Genomic DNA, 6,662 nt, shown 5'->3' with positions numbered 1-6,662 from the left:
ATTCACCATGGAAAACCTCAACCTCCACTAGTTGTCCCCGGTTTCGGACCCCAAGCTACTGTGGTCGATTCCCGGATCAAAGAAGACAATGGATGCGCCGGCTGAGCCTTTCCCAGACGAAGGTGAGGCTGGGAATGAGCTGGGCGAAGCCCCCCTTGAACGCAGGGGACCTCACCAGCGATCCTCGTCCCTCGGGGGATGCCCCCCTTATGTCTCTTATGACCAAGACATAGCCTTCCAATCACGAGACCAGCATGTCACACTGGGGTGCTTTGTTTACCCCGACCCTGAGGGCTACGATGCTTTTACTCAGGCTCCTCTCGACCCTGGACCATCGGGGGCTTATTTCACCGATCTCCCGGAGCCTCGCTCTGATCCACCGGGGCCTCACTCTTCCACTTTCACCGTGCCCCCTCCCATTTCGGCGAACGGGTCGTCTGTCCTCACCCAGCCAGATGCCCCTGGTGCGAATGGGGAGCCCTGGTTGACTCGGATGGCGACGTCATACGGGCAGCGATATGTCCAACTTGCCTTGGGCCTCCCCATATCTGACTGAAACGGTCTTTGAGAACGTTGCCCAGTCGGACCTTGGGGAAACCCTAAGGCGCACCATGGCTTGGGTGAGTTCCTGCACCTCGCGTTGGCTCTATTATGTATAGATGTACATGCATTTTTTTTTTGTTACTTATTGTTGCTATTGTTAATTTTCTTGTGCAGGCCTATACCGTGGCTCTGACGTTTGCCGACTCGTCTAGCAACGTCTTCGCGTCTACTGCTGAGAGGGACTGCCTTACGGCCCGGGTTCAGGAGCTCGAGAAAGAGCTTGAGGAAACACAGACTGAGCTAAAGAAGGTTCGGACCAAACTTGCTGCCTCGTCGAGAAGGAAGCTGAAGGCGGTTGCCAAGGCCACGAAGGACCAAGTTACCAGCCTGAAGAGCAAACTCCTGGCGACCAAGGCTATCGCGGTAGCGTCGCAGGAGAGGGTTACTTATTTAGAGGTCGAAGTCGAGGCTACCTGGGGCGAACTCCAGGCTGCTAGGGCCGACGTCGCCTTTTTGCAAGAGTGAAATTCTTCCTTATAGGCGAAGAAGACTGCCATTAAGTACAAGTCTATAGACCGCGCCCTTTATAACGTGTGGAGGCAGGATCCCAATTTTGATTTCTTTTCTTTCGGTGAGCACGCCGTCGCTCGAGCGGCCATGTTGAGCGCCCGTGGTAGGAGGCCCTGAAGTTGTTATTTCATAACTTTTGTCAGCTAGCCCACCATGGGTGTACGCTCTTTTTTAAGACATTGTAATATCATTATCATTACTATTTTTGTTTTGTAACTTTTTTCATGACCTCATAACTCCCTTTTTTAATGTATATATACATATGCAGTTATTTATCTCTTATTCCACTGCATTTGAGGCCCTTTTGAGCCTGTATGATGGGGTTTGGCAGGTTCCCCTCTTTTCTTTACCAGGCTGGAGGTCCTTCGGAGTCCATGCGGAGGGGTTCACTAGGACCTCTTTTGGTGCATCTTGATTGCTTTTATAAGGATATTTTGACCCCTTGGGTCCTAGCTATCCTTTTATATATTCTTGCGCGCGCTTATTATTTTTTGCGAGAAGTGTCCTTCTCGTCGTTATTCATAGTACTATTTTTGCAAGGGTCTCTTTTAGGACCCTTTTTGGCTAGATAGCTTGGTGGTCGCTCTAGACTTATTACTGTCGTTACCATATACATATATATATATATTTTTGTAAGTCCCTATGGCCTCCTTGATGTTCACAAGGGTAGCTAATCCTTGTGAACCCAGGGGATGCCTTGTAAGGACTTCACTTAAGGCCCTGATATAAGGGGTCCCTCAGGGATCCCCGTTAAAGGGTCTATTTTAGGGTCATGATCCCCTTTGGGTCCTCCTGATGGAGGGTCCTTCTTGGGATTCTCCCGTTCGTTGTATGCTTTACCTTCACGGGCCACTATTGCCCCCCAAGTGTCTGGTGAAGTTTACTGTTAGGGTCATTTTAGGTTTGTTTTAGAGATCATTTTAGGTTGTGTTTTTAGTTATTTAGGATTGTTTAATGCAGATTTATGCTTGTTTTCTTCTTGTTTCAGGTTTTAATGGTCAATTGCATAATATGGAGTGAAATGAGAAGAAACATGTTAAATATGATTAATAAGATGGATTTCATGTTGATTGTGGAGTTTCAAGACATTATGTGTGGAAAATACTACATTGAAGATGCTCAACACACATCGTTTATGCTCTATAACGCAAGTCTGAGACTTCAAGCCGCATTTTGACTATGATTTATTCACTTTCTCGAAACACTTCTTTAAATAGAAGTTGTAGATATTTCTCTTATATTTCCATAGCTTTTTGAATCATTCAATTCAGAGTTATATCGAAGGAGTTATGATCAAAATATGATGAGTTCACGCTGCAGGCTGTTCGAAATGAGTTTCGTTCCATTCTGACTTTAGCGCTACAGCACCATAACAAGAGCGCTACAGCGCTAGTGCACCAGATTTTGAAGCATTTTGGCACTGTAAATAGCGCTACAACGCTCCAGAAGTAGCGCTACAGCGCTGGTTACGTATTTTTCAGATTTTAAACCACTTTTTGAAGGGCAATTTGGTCTATTTACTTGGGAACATTGGAGGGCTATTTGAGAAACATAGTGTGCGACTGAAAGGGGGTCGGAGGAGGGGGACGACGGCTGAGAGTGGAGAACCCCATTGGAGGATCCATTCTTGTGTTTTTCATCATCTTCTTCAATTTTTATGTTTGTAATTGAATTCTATGATTGCTAGAATGAATATTATGGGCTAATTTCTTCTTTAGGGCTATTATGTGAATCTTTTGGAAACCCTTTTTTATGGATTAATGCAGAATTCATGTTCTTCTTCATCTCTTTCAATTCCTTACAATCTGTGTTACTTGTGCAATTAGTGATTGATCACCTCGAATTGTTATTTCATGAATCAAATTGAATTCTGAAGAGTGAAATTTGATATGCTTTGATTATTTGGATGCAAATTCAATTTAGAACGAAAGTATCTAAATTGTTTGCCTATTTTACTGAGTTGCGTGTTTAATGCCTTCTTCATGATTCAACTTACCATAGAAATATAGGAAGTTGTCATTTAGATTGAATTTTGTAAATCTTAACCAGATTATAAATTGTTTTTGCAACTTGTTCTTGAATAGGTAGAAGGGGATATAATTCTTGCATTAGGAAATAAAAGGGTGGAAAATAGAGGATCATAATTGTCCTAATTTCATTTCCTCTGTTATTTTTTTGTTTGAATTTTCATTGTGCTTCGTTAGTATTTTTTTTCTTTGTTTGAAATCTCTGAAATTGTTTAATCAAATAGAATTAAAAAGATTGATTGATTGGTAATTGATAAATCAGTCCTTGAGGACGATTCTTGGTTTTTACTATTTTATTATGAATTGCGACTGTGTGCACTTGCATAGCAAAAATATCGCAACATTTACTTCGGTAGGCACTTTGATTGATGCTCATGTAAAGTAGAAAAAATGGAGTGCAAAGGTGTAACTAGTTTCATTCATAGAATTCCGGCTACAGCGATACATATAAGATTCTCATAGGAAATAAAAAAAACTTACACCTACTCAGAAGGTTATCTAAGTAACCTCTTTGATTCTTGTCTACTACACTAAGATAACCTGCAACACTTTGGAAACCTATCCTTTTAGCATTGGGCGTGGGCACCTCACTGGTAGTACTTCCAAGCTCTCAGCCAGAGCTACACGGTTGGCCTCATCCCCATATGCTTGTACCCTGAACGAACTCACCTGCATCTCAACTGGGAGGACGACCTCGCACCCATATGCTAAGGAGAATGGGGACTCTCCAGTGGTCGTGCGAGGGGTGGATTTGTAGGCCCATAGCACATTCGGCAGCTCTTCCACCCAGGCTCCTTTCATCTTTTCTATCTTGGTTTTCAAGTTCTGTTTAAGAACCCTGTTAATTGCCTCCACTTGCCCATTGGCCAGTGGGTGTACTACTGCTGAAAAACTTCTCTTTATCCCCTTTCCCCTACAATATTCCTCAAAGGCTCCCCCATCAAACTGGGTGCCGTTGTCAGAAATAATTTTGTAGGGCACTTCGTACCTACAGACAATGAATTTGTTGACGAATGAGGTGATGTGTTTGGCGGTTATCTTCACGAGTGGTTCCGCTTCAACCCACTTGGTGAAATAGTCCACAGCCACTACTGCGTACTTCGCCCCTCCCCTACCCGCGGGAAGGGCACCGATCAGGTCTATTCCCCAGATAGCGAAGGGCCAGGGGCTGGTCAGGCTAGTTAACTCATTTAGGGGCCTTTGAGTGTAGTTAGCGTGTTTCTGGCATTTGTCACATTTCTTGGCAAAGTCGTTTGCATCTTTTTCCATTGAGGGCCAGTAGTACCCTTGTCTTATGGCCTTCCTAGCCATTGAGGGTCCGCTCTCATGGTTACCACACTCTCCTTCATGTATCTCATGCAGTACCTTTAACGCCTCCTCCTTCTCTACACATCGCAGAAGTGGCATTGAGAACCCTCTCTTGTATAGAACCCCATCTATCAAGGTGTATCTAGCTGCCTCATACACCAACCTTCGGGCCTCTTTCTTGTCCACATGCAAGGTTCCTTCCTCCAAGTATCTTTTAATCGGCTCCGCCAACGACTCCTTTGGGACACTAACCATATGTACGTCCACGCTTACGATGCTGGGTTTGGGTAGGTACTCCACGGGTATCGACTCCAAGATATCCCCATCCTTGGTGGAAGCCAGTTTCGCGAGTGCATCAGCATGGGAATTCCTTTCTCTGGGGATCTGCTCTATGCTATATGCTACTAATCGCCCCAGATAGCCTTTCACCCTTTCCAAGTATGCTGCCATCTTGGGTCCCCTTGCCTGATATTCCCCTTTTACATGGTATACCACCAACTGAGAGTCGCTAAAAATACGAAGGCGCATCACTTTTAGCTCCTGGGCTAAACGCAAGCCAGCCAGGAGAGCCTCGTACTCCGGCTCGTTATTGGAGGCCTCAAACCCGAACCAGATCGCACAATACATCTTGTGTCCCTCAGGTTCTGTCATCATGATGCCTGCTCCAGATCCTCCTTCATTAGATGCCCCATCCACATGCAGGCTCCATTCCTCAAGACCCCCTCGTTCCTCCTCTACGACAGGCTGCTCCCCTTCTTCACTTCTTCCTCCATTCGACTGACAGGTGAACTCCACTATAAAGTCTGCCAGCACCTGTCCATTGATGGAAGCTCTTGGGGTATACACGATATCAAATTGACTCAACTCAATCGACCATTTCATCAGCCTCCCCGAGGTCTCAGATTTATGCAAGACCTGTCTTAAAGGACTATCCGTGAGAACTTCGATTGCGTGCGCATGGAAGTAGGGCCTCAACTTCCTTGAGGCCACAACTAATGCAAAGGCCAAATTTTCAATCTCTGGGTACCGGTTCTCCGCGTCCACCAAACGCTTGCTGATATAATACACGGTTTGTTGCTGCTTCTTCTCTCCTTTTACCAAGGCTGCGCTTATGGCATGTTCAGACACTGCCAAGTATAGGTATAGCTTCTCACCTTTCTCAGGTTTCGCCAACAGGGGTGGCTTCCCCAAGTGCTCCTTCAGCTTGATAAATGCCTCTTCACATTCCTCATCCCAAGCGAACTTTTTGCTCCCTTTGAGGATGTTAAAGAAGGGGAGGCACTTATCGATTGACCTTGAAATAAATCTATTAAGGGCTGCCACCCTTCCCATTAAGCATTGCACTTCTTTCTTGTTCTTAGGCGGGCTCATCTCTATCAGGGCTTTTATCTTATCAGGATTGACCTCGATGCCTCTAGAGTTGACCATGAAGCCCAAGAACTTTCCTGAGGATACACCGAAGGTGCACTTGACGGGATTCAGCTTCATTCGGTACTTCCTAATTGTGTCGAACATCTCACCAAGGTCCTTGTTGAGCTCTGTAGCATTCTTGGTTTTTACTAACATATCATCAACATACACCTCCATGTTCCTTCCTATCTGGTTGGCGAACATCTTATTGACCAACCTTTGATAGGTGGCACCCGCGTTCTTCAACCCGAAGGGCATCACCTTGTAACAGTAGAGCCCTTTATCCGTAATGAATGACGTATGCTCTTCATCTGCTGGGTTCATTGGAATCTGGTTGTACCCCAAGTAGGCGTACATGAAGCTCAGTAATTCATGTCCTACCGTCGCATCTACTAACTGATCTATCCTTGGGAGCGGGAAGCTGTAACGTCCTACGTTTTTGGGTACCTTTAAACGACTCGGGTCGGGATATTTCCCCCGGGTTAAGAATATTATTTTAAATAATATTATATTTTGTTTGTAAGTATTCCATGAGTTATTGCTAGCCAAAATATGAATTTTGTGATTTTAAAAGTCAAGATAAGACTTTTGGTATTGGACCGACACAAAAACCCTGATCGGGTAAAAATCTCGGAAAATAAAACGAAAAATCATGGCAATTATATTTTGGGCATAAAATACATTCATAAAAGTTAAAGTTTTGTCAAAAATAATAAACCTAAAAGAAAATGGAAATTTTAAGGCATTTTGTGGTAAATGCCTAATTTTGCCGAAATGGCGAATTTTATTCCATGAATGGACCTT

This window comes from Humulus lupulus, chromosome 2, assembly GCF_963169125.1.
Source record: "Humulus lupulus chromosome 2, drHumLupu1.1, whole genome shotgun sequence".
Taxonomy (NCBI): Eukaryota; Viridiplantae; Streptophyta; class Magnoliopsida; order Rosales; family Cannabaceae; genus Humulus; species Humulus lupulus.
Note: the sequence above shows the minus strand (reverse complement) of the source record.